This window comes from Chiloscyllium plagiosum, unplaced genomic scaffold, assembly GCF_037043375.1.
Source record: "Chiloscyllium plagiosum isolate Xiang-an unplaced genomic scaffold, Cpla_swu_hap1 HiC_scaffold_7, whole genome shotgun sequence".
NCBI classification, from domain to species: Eukaryota; Metazoa; Chordata; class Chondrichthyes; order Orectolobiformes; family Hemiscylliidae; genus Chiloscyllium; species Chiloscyllium plagiosum.
In genome coordinates, this window is record NW_028270145.1 from 86,634,239 (window position 1) to 86,647,594 (window position 13,356).

The 13,356-nt window shown below is 39.1% G+C and overlaps 1 long non-coding RNA gene across 1 annotated transcript in view; it reads right to left on the reverse strand.

Moving 5' to 3' along the window:
- Nucleotides 1-13,356, reverse strand: part of LOC148149657 (uncharacterized) — a 44,359-nt gene that overhangs the window by 19,565 nt on the left and 11,438 nt on the right. The window contains exons 3-5 of the long non-coding RNA XR_015757542.1: nt 3,480-3,580; nt 2,152-2,244; nt 165-265 (exon numbers count right to left, since the gene is read on the reverse strand). This is a non-coding gene — a long non-coding RNA (uncharacterized LOC148149657). The remainder of the gene's footprint in view (nt 1-164; nt 266-2,151; nt 2,245-3,479; nt 3,581-13,356) is intronic.

Consider the following 13,356-nt stretch of genomic DNA (forward strand, 5'->3'; position numbering starts at 1 on the left):
TTAACTTTAGTATAGATAGACAGAATATCCTCAATATCAATTGCTGATCTCTTTTGTTCATTTGTCAAGTCACAAAATACAAGTATTTCTACTCTCATGTTATCTTCAAAGTATGTAAGTTCTTTAAGGGCTTACATGGTCCACTATGTGTGAGGGGTACCCACCTTCTGATCCAGTAGGTAAGTCTTGAGAGATAAACAAGGTGTATTTTCATACACAAACAAAAATAGAAGTTGCTGGGAAAGCTCAACAGGTCTGGCAGCGTCTGTGAAGATAAATCAACATTAACATTTCAGGTCCGGTGACCCTTTCTCAGAAGGGTAACTTCATACATCTCTGCAACTGTTCACCAATTATAAGAATAGACTCTACATTACCATGAAAATGTTTGGAGCAGCCTAGCTTTAGGTTTGTCTGAAATAAGATTCTACTTTCCTCTCCCATCAAGTTCTCATACCATTTTCAAAATGGGTTATGCTTATTATCCTGAAGCATTAATCCTTTCAGATCTATATGCAAGTACACCATTTACTTCTAATGACACTGTTCCTGTCATACTACAGGTAGTTCTTCTCTGACACAATGGTTGCATTCTTGTGCAACCCAATATTATAGAAAAATTGCACTTTAGAAAAGGCACTTAAAGTATTGGCAATGTAATTGTGTTACATGTTTTAAAGGTTCGTGCTTTTGAAATAGTGTCCCCAGTTTGTCAACCGCGTTACAGCAAATTTGCATTCATGAAACATGTGTTATAGTAGATCAACCTGTATAACTATCATGCTATTTTGCTGTATTATTTCTATCTATTGATTTTATTCGACTCCATAGTTGGCCTGTATCATTCAGGATGCCAGTATCTAATGAGATCTGAGACATTATGATCTATCCCCTATTTAAGTTGTGCAATTAAAAACATCAACCTTTAATATCAGTCTTTGAGCTCAGATCGAATATCCCATCTCTTGCAATTTTGTTTTGAAAGGGGTGCTCCAGTTACTTAAGACTTTTGGGCTGCCATCATTTTACTGTAATATGATCGGCTTTATGGCTAATCATTCCCATTGTCTTCAATACACTTTATCATGATTCACTGAGGTAGTGCATTGGAAATCAAACCCCTCTATTCCCAGAATAATCATAAAAGTTATAACTTTTAACAAGAAATATTTAAAATCCCCAAATTAGATATGTTTCAAGCATAGGTTATCAGAAAGAATAGATTAGGTTTATCAGATGTATTAACAAGATTCTAGTTCTAGTCAGACTGCAATTAGAATATTATGAGCAATTTTGGGCCACATATCTAAGGAACAATGTGCTGGAATTGGAGGACATCCAGAAGAGGTTTACAAGAATAAACCAAGGGTTTTTATATAGAGAGCTTTTATTATGAGATGTGGTTGATGATTTTGTGTCTGTATTCAATAAAGTTTAGAAGGACAGGCAGAATCTGATTGAAACTTACATAACACTGAGAGGCCTAGATATGGTGGATGTGGAGAAGATGTTTCCACTACTAATAGAGACTAAAACCTGAGAACATAGCATCAGAGTGAAGGGTCAACCCTTCAAGATGAGGAGAAATTTCTTCAGCCAAAGGGCGGTGAAACTGTGGAACTCTGCCGCAGAAGACTGTCTATGTCAAGACATTGACTGATTTAAAATAGCAATAGGTAAGTCCTTGATTAGTAAGTGAATCAAGAGTTATGGAGAAAAGGCAGGAGAATAAGGGTGAGAAACATATGAGCCATGATCTAATGATGAATCAGAGTCAATGGGCTGAATGGCTTAATTCCATTCCTTTTTCATTCATTCATAGGACATGGGCATCATTGACCAGACCAGTATTAATTGACCATTCTTAATTCCCAGAGGGAAAAATGAGAGTCAACTATAATGCTGTAAGTCTAGAATCAAATCTAGGTTAGACAGTAAATAATGGCAGTTTTGTTCCTTGAAGAACATTAGTGAACGAGGACTTTTCTTGACCATTAATAGCTTTGTTGTAGGGTATTTACACTGAGTCTTCAGTGAAATGCATAGCTCTCAAACTAAATGTAGTGATCATCATTAGATTCTTAATCACAGATTTTGATTGAATTCAAATTTGATCATTTGGGATTTGAAACTGGATCCCCAGCACATTACCTGCGTGTCTTCTAGCTAACACCATTAGACCATCATCTTTCCTGGTGATCTTACGGAGCAACAGATGCTTGCTTTGCCACCGACACCCGTATCCTGTGAACAAAAAATTGAAAATGTTCCAAGGTTTCTATAGAAAAGGTCCTTACTAGCATAAGACCATGTATATCCCCTGAGACTAATCATCTATTTATTGTCCATTAAATTTAGTTTGAGAGCAATGCATTTCACTGAAGACTCTGTGTAGGTACCTACAAAAAAGTTCACACAGTAATTGTTGCTCATTTAGGTTATATTATCAGAGAAGTTTCAATGTAAAGCTGCAATGAATGGGGGTTATGTAAGTGCAACACTTTCATTCTGCAACTTGGCTGACTACTGCCTATAGAAATTATTTCTGGAAATTATTTGTTTCAACTGAAATTTCTAATGAACTAAATAAGGGATAAATCAAAAAGTCAGAATTTACATTGTTGCAATCACATGATTAATGGTATGGTTTGAATTGTCTTTTAATATCTTCATTAACATTTTTATTAAAAGGCTTCAGCTTCTCCCACAAGCCTCAGTTTTGACTGAAAATTTTTACTACACAATTAAGGCAAGGTTTTCAACCATGTATGTCCTTTCTGAGCACGCACAGTTTTTAAAACATCTCAGCATGCAATCACTAAATCAAGAATGAAAAGATAGGTAGATATTAATAAAAATTTTAAGACTTTATTTATATTTTACAAACATTTTGTAATTTTAGTTGTTTGAATTCTGAAAACAATAATTTCTAGCAGTTGATGATTTATGTACTACATAAAACATATTGTGCAATTCTAGCTTGTAAAGCAAAAGGAGATGAGTGAAAGAGGATATATTTGCAAACAAGAAGATAAAAGCAATTGCAGTTTAAAGTTCCTTGAGTCTGAGTTTTGAAAATGACCTGACTTCTCACTGTTTAGCTGTTAAACATTTTTCAGTGGTGCCAGAGTTTGTAGAATCATTAAGTTCAATGGTGAATGGTTATTATTTCAAGTTGCTTTCTATCACTTGGCAATGAATTTTGATTTTTAGGAGATTGATGGGTGGTAATCGGAGGTTAGCCTCCGTATAGTGTTGAGGCATACATCCTGTCAATTTAATCACATATCACTACTGCCCTTTAAGGTGATGGAGAGGAGCCGGTGTTGGACAAAGTTAACAATCTCACAACACCAGGTTGTACCACTGGCTTTCGGAGTGCTGCCCCTTCATCAGGTAACTGTGGAACAGGACCATAATACACAATTTAAAGCAAAAGATTACAGCGTCAGGCAACAGAAATGATATATTGAACAAACCTGGATTGCTGTTAAGTCTTTCATCTTTTAAAATGGTTGCAGGTTTCAGTTCATTAATATGTAAATCCCAGAACTTCTTTTAAGTCACATTCTTGAAATAACTAAAGATTTCGTAAAAAAAGACATCTCAGTTCAGACAATGCATTAAAGGTGTGAGATTACAGTATGTCTGTAATCCAATCTTGAGTCTGTCTGGTCCTATTTCCAATGTAGGAGTTTAAAAAATGTCATATGGATTGACTGCCTGCATTGACTGCCTGCAGATTGTGTGCTTTTTGTGCAAAATAACATGTATCTGCAAATATAATTTTACAAATTAGATTCTTCACAGGATAAGTTCTTCACAGGAGCAATGTCCATTTTATGCAGCAGGGAGCTTTATATTCCAGCCAGTCAACACAGACCAAACCTTTTTTACAAGTTACTGAGAGAAGGTTCACAGTGTGCAAGATAGTTTGATCAATGGGGTGGATAAGGGCATGGGGTGGTAGGCGAATGAAGTGTTCAGGAAGTAGGCGGGTGGACAAGAAGGAGAATAGTGTTGAGGGTATGAGGGTGCACGTAGAGAAAGGGATATGCTACAAGGTTGTGAGGGAGTATGGTGGCTGGTGAGTGGGTCAGCAGATAAGATTGATCAGAAGACAGTGTGGCAGGTAATTCGGTGAAAGAATAGGGTGGCAGATTGGCAAGGGTTTAGGGTGCTAAGGGTTAGGGCTAAGGAGGCTTTGAAGTGATTCAGGATGTAAAGTGGCAGGTAATGGGTGAGGGAATAGGATAGCAGGTGATACATTGGGAGGTAACTGAAGGAGTGGGGGAATGGTGGCACCATGGGCAGCACGGTGGCAGAATGGTTAGCACTGCTGCCTCACAATGCCAGAGACCTGGGTTCAATTCCCGCCTCAGGCAACTCTCTGTGTGGAGTTTGCACATTCTCCCCGTGTCTGCGTGTGTTTCCTCCAGGTGCTCCGGTTTCCTCCCACAATCCAAAAATATGCAGGTTAGGTGAATTGGCCATGCTAAATTGCCCGTAGTGTTAGGTGAAGGGGTAAATGTAAGAGAATGGGTCTGGGTGGGTTACGCTTCGGCGGGTCAGTGTGGACTTGTTGGGCTGAAGGGCCTGTTTCCACACTGTAAGTAATCTAATCATAAGTGGGTGACAGGTTAGGATAGGTCAAATGTGTCTGCTTTCAGTTCTGTAATTCTCCAGAACAGGTTTTAATTCCTCTCAATTACCCTGGGTATATATTCAGGTCCTCCAAGGCCTCCAATTTTAACTCAGAGTTGGAAATCTTTTCAGAGATTGGAAGTGTAAACTTGCCAGGAATTTAATGCATAGACAGTGCTTTAGGACTTCTAAGGAGTGCCATTGTTTATCTGTTATGGTATATCCAACTAAGACCTGAGCTCAAGTATTTAGTCACCGATTCTAATATCTTTAGTTTGAGATTCAAAATCTTTTTATGTTATTGTGCAATGCCTTGGAACATTTTTATACATTAGAGATGGTATATAATTAAGTTGCCTTATGATTATCTTTAATTTCTGCATTCTTGTTATTGTGCAATATAAATCTCAGTTCTTGCTGGTGTTGCTTTGTCCATTACTGCAAAATCTATAGAGACTTAGTTCTTCATGATGTTTAATTCCCTCTCAGTCCACTTGACCTTATTGCAACATATGGAAACAACTTCAAACATAATTTCTCGCCTTCAATTTCTAATCCATTATTCATATCCAAACATTATAATGTCATCACAGGAGGAAAGAATGTAACATGTCTGGTGCTCAAAACCCTGGCAGCCCACAGTATTTAATGGAAGCATGGTTACACAGTTGGGAGAGGCAAGATATTGCCTGAACCAGGCTTCATTAAAAGAAAGCCATATTTGCTGTTTTATGATAGCTGTTATAATCTCAGGACATCCTAAATCGCTTGAAATACAATTTGAACTGTAGCCCCTGTTGTAATATAGGTAAAGTAGTCTAATTTAGCTGTTTATTTCCTTTGGTTCCTCTAAAAATGTATCTCTGCTGCTTGCTGGCTATAATTTTTTGCCCAGTAATTGCACTCTAAGTGTTCCCTCAGTTGAATATGCTGTGATTTTAAACAGTTTGCTAGTCTGTTGATGGTGTTCCTTAATCTAACAAACCACAGCAAAAATGGCATTGTACTAGCCCACTGCCTTTGTCTGTTAATGGCTCAATTTCATTTCAGTATCATTATTTTAAATAGTTCCCTGAGGTTTCCAGTCCAACTGGCTTTGCTGTTCAACAATTAAAAATGGAGCCCTGCTGATAATGATTTTTATTATATCATGTCAGAACTTTTAGTCTGCTGCTGTCTTGACAATATCATGCCATTGTTTCTTACGCTGTATCTAGATCAAACTTATTAAACTGACATGCCTCTCCACTCAGAAGACAGTCAAGAATGTAAAACCTCAAATATGTTCTGCAAACTTAAAAAGTATTCAAGATGGTTCAAAGAATCAAACTGCACAAATACTTTAGAAAATTTGGTGAAAATATGATTTTAATGCAGAAAGATAGTAAAACACACAGTGTGGGGCAGAAAAAGGCAGAACTGGCTACATATTTAAGATAATGGAAAACTACAACATATTTGTTTTTAAGATTTCTTTGATGGATTGCAGAGCCTTTTCCAAATCTGTGTATGCACCAAAGGCTATGTAGGTTGTATGATTTAGTATCCATCATTGAGGATTTTTTAAAAATTCATTCAGAAGACATGGGTGCTGTTGCCTAGGTCAGCATTTATTGCTGATGCCCACTTGTCCTTGACAAGGTGGTGGAGAGCTGCCTCCTTGAACTGCTGCAGCCCATACGTTGTAAGTAGATCCATAGTGCCATACATGGACTGCAGTGATTCAAGAAGGCAGCTCACCATTACCTCTCACAGACAACTAGGGACAGGCAATAAATACTGGCCAGTAGCAAAGCCTATATCTGATCAGCAATTTTTTTTAAGAAGTCCTCAATGCTTGGCTTACAGCAAAATTGTAATTTTTGTTGCCTTTATCAAATTCAGTCAGCCAAATATTAACCTTCTTATTTCTAATTTGTGCACATTTTTCAAATGAACTGTAAATTTACAGAATTATACAAACGTTACTCAAGATCACTGATGGAAAAACAAGTGAAGGAGCTAACACTGAACCTTTGGATACTTCCGTTTAGTTCACTGAAAGACTAAAATGGTCTTACTTGCAGAGTGCCTGTAGCCATTATCAGCATTGCATTACAACAAGCTAATTTTCCAAATTAAAGTTCTGACAGTAATTCTTTCTCCGAGATTTAGGGCCTCTCTTCCCGTCTTCACATTTATCCATGTTAAGTGTTGCTGATAATTTGCTGGCATTCAGATTAGTGTCAACTTTACATTAAAGCGTTTAGGAATCATGTTTTCCAATACTACTTAGAATTGCAAACAAATTCTGTTAGGTGATTAAGGACTGATTAAAACACTGATTGTCAAATAAATTTAGATTTAATTGTGGAGTAACACCATGTGATCAGTGCAATAAACCATCTAGTAATGAGCCTCTATATCTATTTCTGACCACAGTTTTAGTAGAAATCGACTGTGGCTGTGTGTATTTAACATTGCATTATTTGAATAGCACATTTATCTACATGAGGTCATCAGTTCTTTGCAATAATCAAGTCCTCGTGACTAGGGTGCCATCTTGTGAGATCTAAGTGGAATTTGCAATCTTTTGTAGCTTGAAGACATTTCTCAGAAAGACAGATTATGAATAATGTTATCCTAACATTTCATGCTTTCATGCTTGCAAGACACAAAGCTGTACATGAGAGATAAGAATGATGTTCTAGAACACCGGATAAAGATTTCACTTCAAAACTCAAAAACATAATTTAAAATAAAATGAAATAATTCCTTAAGACAACAAAGAATTACATCTGATCTGATATGATCAAGTTGACTAAAAATGAATAGCTTTTCTGGTTATTGTCACATGTAGCATCCTGCTGTGGGGTAATTGTAACCCCATTTTCTACTTTACAACCTTGGCCATATTTTTCCATGATACAGTGGACATCCTAAAATGTGATAGCTCCAAAAGGAAGGCAGGTCTTTTTTTTCCTCCCTTTTTTATTATTGATATATAAGCATTTTAATTTTACTTTTGAGCAATTCAAATGGATAATAACTTCAATTAAATGCTGTAATAACACAGAAATTGCTAGATTTGTTTTGAATTTGGATTTCATTTCAAATTTTACATAATTTCTCTTAATCAAATGCTCCATTTTCTATTGCCTTTTTATTGTAATATTTATTTCTTTTCTCCCAAATGGGTTTAATCCTAACTGGCATTATTATGTTACCAGTCAACTTTTCCACCAACCTGGACTCATGGTCTTGTCATAGGAGTTCATGTCTCAATACAATGGGAAATGTTTGGGAAGTTTAACTCGAATAATCAAGAGCAAAAATGCAGACCTAGATTATGCTGATCGACTCAGAAACCCTTGAGAAATGGTGGATGGATCCCAATTCTAGGTTTCCCATACTTTTGCTATTTATGGCATGTGTAAGGATGCAAGGACCCTGCATGTCTCTGGGTTAAAGATGGCTCGGAAGTTTTACTGGATGTAGTAAGAGCGCAATATTTATTATGTGCGGGGAATTTCAACATTCAGTTCCAAGATGACTTTGTAGCTCAAGCGGCTATAGAGACGTTATTGCACGTGGTGAGAGAAACAACATGAGAAAACAAAAACTACTTGACCTTACGCACATCAATTTATCAGCCTCCAATGTTCTAACCATAAGACTATTGGTGGAAGCAGCTGCCACAAAATTCTTGTGTGAAGACCCAACTTCACAATGAAAGCACCCCCTGGCATTTTTTCAGCCACTGCTGCCATTCAAGGTGGGATAGTTTGAGAACACATCTGGCAATTCAAAACTGGGCATTCATGATGCCTCTATGGGGTAACATTGATGTGATGTTGCCTCAAGCTGGGTATTTTTCCTGCAAGAGTAATACTTATGCTAACCCTTGCAAAACAAACTGGGTTTTGAAGAATACAGCGTCTGTACAGGACATTAGTTAAGGCTTTATTGGAATATTGTGTGCAATTCTGGTCTCCCTGCTATTGGAAGGATTTCTGAAACTTGAAAGGGTTCAGAAAAGATTTACAAGGATGCTGCCAGGGTTGAAGGGTTTGGGCAGTGGGGAGAGGCTGAATAGACCGGGGCAGTTTTCACTGGAATGTCAGAGGCTGAGGGGCGACCCTATAGAGGTTTATAAAATCAAGAGGGGCATGGATAGGGTGAATGGTCAAAGTCTTTTTCCCCGAGGTGGGTGAGTCCAAAACTATGGAGCATAAATTTAAGGTAAGAGGGAAAAGATATAAAAGGGCCCTAAGGGGCAACCTTTACATGCAGAGAGTGGTGTGTGTGTCGAATGAGCTGCCAGAGGATGTGGTGCAAGCTGGTATAATTACAACATTTAAAAAGCATCTGGATGAATCGGAAGGGTTTAGAGGGATAAGGGCCAAATGCAGGCAAATGGGACGAGACTAATTTAAGATATTTGGTTGGCATGGACGAGTTGGATTTAAGGGTCTGTTTCCACGCTGTACAGCTCTATGACTTTACGATATTTACTACAGCTAACTATTTTAAACAAAACTAAATTACACGAGAGCTTCAGTGCAGCATGTCACACTTCAGTGATTCAAGTTAAGGTGGAGTATACACTCATACACTTATTATATCACATGTTATGATACAGTGATGATATCATGAGTATTGCTCATAAAGGTGTACTGACATATTGATTATGGGTCATAACACAGCAATCACCAGCAGCAGAATGGCATACAGTACTGATCTACAAATGCATTGCTCAGGAAAGGACAAAACAGAAGATTCTGACTGGTAAGCAGATGATTCATTTGAATATCTTCTTCTTTCGAGGATGGATGATCCAATTAAACATCTGAATAGAGTGAACAACAAAGGCATCAATGTGGACTTCATCAGTTTCCTCATTTCCCCTTCCCCCACCTCACCCTAGTTCCAAACTTCCAGTTCAGTACTGTCCCCATGACTTGTCCTACCCGCCTATCTTCTTTTCCACCGATCCACTCCACCCTCCTCCTTGACCTATCACCTTCATCCCCTCCCCCAGTCACCTATGCTACTTTCTCCCCACCCTCACCCTCCTCTAGCTTATCTCTCCACGCTTCAGGCTCTTTGCCTTTATTCCTGATGAAGGGCTTTTGCCCGAAACGTCAATTTTACTGCTCCTCGGATGCTGTCTAAACTGCTGTGCTCTTCCAGCACCACTAATCCAAAATCTGGTTTCCAGCATCTGCAGTCATTGTTTTTACTTAGCAAACGTCCTTTCGCTAGGGTAGGAGAATTCAAAACCAGAGGGTGTGGTTTTAAGGTGAGTGGGGGAGATTTAAAAGAGAACTTGAAGGGCAACCTTTTCACACAGAGGGTAGTGCATCTATGGAATGAACTGCCAAAGGAAGTGGTAGACACAGGTACAAAGACATTTGGACAGGTACATCAATAGGAAAGGTTTAGAGGGATATGGGCCCTAGAGAGGCAAATGGCACTAGTTTTAGTTTGGAAAACCTGGTCGGCATAGATATGTTGGACCATGGGGCCTGCTTCCTTGCTGTCTGACTCCATGACTCTTCTTGAGGTGTCCTTCATCATAAAGCCAGTCTTTTGTCAATTCAATTCAGTTCATACAATATCAAAGATTGAGCTAACACATGGGCTTTGATATCCTGTTGTAGCTCCAATGACTAATACTTCAGAATGAGCCATGCATCTGGCTAAGTTGTTCAAGCACAGGAAACACTGACAGTTACTGGAGAAAGTGGAAAATTACCAAGGTCTATCAATTCAGAAAAGAAAAGACCAATCCAAATTAGCCAGTGGCCAACTCATCATTCTACTCTCAATCATCAATAAATTGATAGAATTTGGAGAAGAATTCCTATAACTGGACCAAGCACAAAATAAAGTAATTGCTATTGTTTGATGTCAGTCATCTCAGTTTCAGAACTTTGTTGCAGGGTGTGTCCCAAAACTAACCATTTTCAGCTCTTTCACAGAATCCCTACAGTACAGATAAAGGCCATTCAGCCCACCGAGCCTGCCCATACTCTATCCCCATATCCCTGCATTCACCAAAGCTAGCCCACCTGGCTTGAGCAAGCCGGGATATTACTGGACAATTTAGCATGGCTAATCCAGCGAACCAGTATATCTTTGGACTGCAGGAGGAAACTGGCGCATCCAGATTAAACCCATGCAGACAAAGGGAGGATATGAAAACTCCACTGACAGTCATCCAAGGCTGGAATGAAACCCAAGTCCCTGGCATGGTTAGGCAGCAGTGCTAACCACTGAGCGACCAGCCCACCCTCCATCAATGACCTTCCCTCCATCAGAAGGTCAGAAGTGGAGATGTCTGCTAATGGTTGCAGGTGTTAAACTGATAAAACAATGTTTTTTTAACTTGCAGACAGCAAGACCTGGACAACAGTTAGACTTGGGCTGCTAAGTGGAAAATAATATGTGCTCAATGCAAAATACAAGAGCATCTTGAATAAGAGTGGGACCAACCTTCACCTATTAATATTACACAGCTTTACCATTCCTAAATCCCCCATTTATTTATTTTTTTATTCACAGGATGTGTGTATCACTGACTAGGACAGAATTATGGCCCATCATTATCTGCTCTTAAGAATGTGGTGGTTAGATGCCTTCTTGAATCACTGCAGTCTTTAGAGTGTAGATACACCCATAATGTTATTTGGAAGGAACAGTGCTGTCATTCCACCAAAAGTGTGTTCAACTTGGAGGGAACTTTGCAGAGACTATTATTCCTGTGAATCTACTGCTGTTGCCATTCTTGGTTATGGTAATTAAAGGTGCTGTCAAAAGAGACTTTTTGAGTTATTGAAGTGCTGTAGATGGAACACACCCCTACCACTATGCATCGGTGATGGAGGTATTGCAAGTTGAAGATGGTAAATGGAGTTTGGGGGAGGGGGATCAATTAAACATATTGCCTGGTCTTGGATGGTGCTCAGCTTTTTAGGTTCTGTTGAAGGTGATTCCATTCAGCCAAGAGGAGAGTATTTTATTCTATTAGACTCCTGAATTGCTTTTACAGGTATCATATGAGGTAATGGCTTTGAAAGAGTTAATGTTAAAGACTGCATTAAGCTCCACCCAATCTGAGATTTGTGTGAGCATAAAGCAGAAGACATTAAGAATTAGTGTTATGCTTGGCAGAGCAGAAGGAGAAGGAAATATGGATTTATGAAAAGAGAACTTGAAAGGTTTCTTTTTCTGCCTCTTTCCCCACTGTGATTTTTTCTCTCAATCTCTGATGCAAAAACAACTTCAGAAGTGACCATTCATTGAGAATTCCAGAATTCCACAAGTTTCACTATTGTGGATGAAACAAAACAACAGCTAATCAGCTTTGGAATCAGGTTTTACTCACACAATTTAAGGATTCTAAGAACTTGTAATGTGCAATGTCTCACAAACTTGATTGAGTTTTTTGAAGTAACAAGGCTCGACAAGGTTCCCCGTGGGAGACTGATTAGCAAAATTAGATCTCATGGAATACAAGGGGAACTAGCCATTTGGATACAGAACTGGCTCAAAGGTAGAAGACAGAGGGTTGTGGTGGAGGGTTGTTTTTCAGACTGGAGGCCTGTGACCAGTGGAGTGCCAAAAGGATCGGTGCTGGCTCTTCTACTTTTCGTCATTTACATAAATGATTTGGATGCGAGCATAAGAGGTAGAGTTAGTAAGTTTGCAGATGACACCAAAATTGGAGGTAGTGGACAGCGAAGAGGGTTACCCCAGATTACAACAGGATCCGGACCAGATGGGCCAATGGGCTGAGAAGTGGCAGATGGAGTTTAATTCAGATAAATGCAAGGTGCTGCATTTTGGGAAAGCAAATCTTAGCAGGACTTATACATTTAATGGTAAGGTCCGAGGGAGTGTTGCTGAACAAAGAGACCTTGGAGTGCAGGTAGATAGGATAGTGAAGAAGGCATGCTTTCCTTTATTGGTCAGAGTATTGAGTACAGGAGTTGGGAGGTCATGTTGCGGCTGTACAGGACATTGGTTAGGCCACTGTTGGAATATTGCGTGCGATTCTGGTCTCCTTCCTATTGGAAGGATGTTGTGAAACTTGAAAGGGTTCAGAAAAGATTTACAAGGATGCTGCCAGGGTTGGAGGATTTGAGTTATAAGGAGAGGCTGAACAGGCTGGGGCTGTTTTCCCTGGAGCGTCGGAGGCTGAGGGGTGACTTGATAGAGGTTTACAAAATTATGAGGGGCATGGATAGGATAAATAGATAGTCTTTTCCCTGGGGTTGGGGAATCCAGAACTAGAGGGCATAGGTTTAGGGTGAGAGGGGAAAGATATAAAAGAGACCTTAGAGGCAACGTTTTCATGCAGAGGGTGGTACATGTATGGAATGAGCTGCCAGAGGATGTAGTGGAGGCTGGTAGAATTGCAACATTTAAGAGGCATTTGGATGGGTGTATGAATAGGAAGGGTTTGGAGGGATATGGGCCGCGTGCTGGCAGGTGGGACTAGATTGGGTTGGGATATCTGGTCGGCATGGATGGGTTGGACCGAAGGGTCTGTTTCCATCTCTATGACTCTATGACTCTATGTTTGCTTCTTTCTTACTGTTTGAATTAGATGTCTACCCACGGCATTCCATTATATTTATGATCTTTATTTGTGTGCCTATTTGATGCCCCATTTTATTAATTTCTCACAGGGTCAGCAGGCAATAAAATTCCTCTCTGTTTTATTCA